We start from the raw sequence: 1,737 nt of genomic DNA, 5'->3' as shown, positions 1-1,737 counted from the left end.
CACTCACACACACTCTCTCACACACACACACACACACACACACACACACACACACACTCTCACTCACACTGACCTGTATTTGCCGGTTCTGACCTGAAGACCCTTCATCCCGCAGCGCTGAGCTCCACCGACATCATTGAGCAGATCATCACCAATCATCACAACCTGACACACACACATCAAATCAAATCAACAAATATTCAATTAATGTATGTATGTGTGTGTGTGTGTGTGTATGTGTGTGTGTGTGTGTGTATGTGTGTGTGAGAGTGTGTGTGTGTGTGTGTGTACTACTCATACTGCACAACATATAGTGCATACTGCATACTTAGTGTTTATGCGAGGGTTGTTTTATATTTTTATACATTGTGTTTATTTATTTGTCTGATCAAATAATGAGTCAAGAATGATGACAGCTGACTTTACTTTCATTCAGCACACTGAACACTGTGGGATACTCTGTACAGAATAGCATACTAAATCACATCATGTCTCACATCATATAAAGATATAGCAGAAATAGAACGACTAGTTTCCCAATTCAGCCAAGGGACGTATACTTAAGATTTTGGCTAATGTAGTATGCATACAGAAAGTTAGCATACTATGAACAGTATGTAGAGAGCGCACTAAGTATGGTAGTATGCAACCATTTCGAATCTGTTCGATCTGTTATGCAAGACTCTTGTCAATACATGGTCAACTGTATTGAAATTCATATATTATTATATGTTGTTATTATTATGCAAAGCAATGAAAGTGTCCTGCCCTTCTCCAGATCCGTGTATGGCCTGTCCTCCTCCCTCTCAGAACTCCACACGTGTCTCAAATCCCTGCTTTCACACTCTTCAGCCACTCCACACTGCTGCCTGCGGCCATGCTGCTGACGCGACTGCGCACGCGCGGCGCAGGGGCTTCTGGGAAATGAAGTTCAGCCGCTTAATGCTGGAAGCGCGCGCAGATGCTGCTGACCAAAGATCAAATTAAATTAAATACACAAGGATGTTTTTCGTATGTGTTCGATGATGATAATAATAATAATACTTTAAATTGCTTTACTGTCTGCCAAATTAATAAATGATTACTGCGTAGAATACAGCGACAATGTATTTTAGACAATATTTGGCCAAAATTATATCAGGGGAGATGAATAACTAGTGTCGCGTCACACTTTGAGTCTGTTCACACACTCAGTCACTTCAGATTAATCACTTACCGTCGCAATAAAACTATTACAGTATCAGAATGTTTTTACATTTATGCAGAAAAGGTTAACCATTCACAGCGCTGACGCCGCTTGCGTCATGACGCAGCGTGACGTGTGTGCGTGCGCTTGAATAATCCGTCTAGAGGCAGCGTGAGACTCGCCGGAGGAGCAGAGCAGACTCGGACCCGCAGCAGGTAACGCACACAGAGACACACACATACGGGTCTCACACACACCGCGCGGTTGTTCATAATGCAGCGAGGGCTGATGAATATCCATGATCACGAGCATGTTAATGAGGCGCAGCAGATAGGAAGAGGAAGAGGGTTAGACTGATGAAGGTGAGGAAGATGCAGATTCGGTGGGAGTTTATTCAGTGAAATTCAGTTACTTCATGTTAGTAATATTTACATTTATTTAAATTGTTACTTTATTGGTAACTTCTCTTGACTGCTGTGTAACTATTCATTTTAAAAACCTGTGTGTGTGTGTGTGTGTGTGTGTGTGTGTGTGTGTGTGTGTGTGTGTGT

The 1,737-nt window shown here is 42.2% G+C and overlaps 1 protein-coding gene and 1 long non-coding RNA gene across 2 annotated transcripts in view; one reads left to right on the top strand and one right to left on the bottom strand.

The window, feature by feature from the left end:
• Positions 1-166, bottom strand: part of LOC107569508 (uncharacterized) — a 3,157-nt gene extending 2,991 nt beyond the window's left edge. The window contains exon 1 of the long non-coding RNA XR_001606902.1: positions 74-166. This is a non-coding gene — a long non-coding RNA (uncharacterized lncRNA). The remainder of the gene's footprint in view (positions 1-73) is intronic.
• Positions 167-1,316: 1,150 nt separating this feature from the next.
• The window catches only part of LOC107569518 (ornithine aminotransferase, mitochondrial-like), a 9,911-nt gene continuing 9,490 nt past the window's right edge, over positions 1,317-1,737 (top strand). Inside the window, exon 1 of the mRNA XM_016255623.1 lies at positions 1,317-1,401. The gene's annotated coding sequence lies outside the window, so the exon portion shown is untranslated. The remainder of the gene's footprint in view (positions 1,402-1,737) is intronic.

Source organism: Sinocyclocheilus grahami, unplaced genomic scaffold (assembly GCF_001515645.1).
Source record: "Sinocyclocheilus grahami isolate Dianchi unplaced genomic scaffold, SAMN03320097.WGS_v1.1 scaffold1353.1, whole genome shotgun sequence".
Lineage (NCBI taxonomy): Eukaryota > Metazoa > Chordata > Actinopteri > Cypriniformes > Cyprinidae > Sinocyclocheilus > Sinocyclocheilus grahami.
The sequence above is the reverse complement of the archived record's forward strand: the minus strand, read 5'-3'. Positions and strand labels throughout refer to the sequence as shown.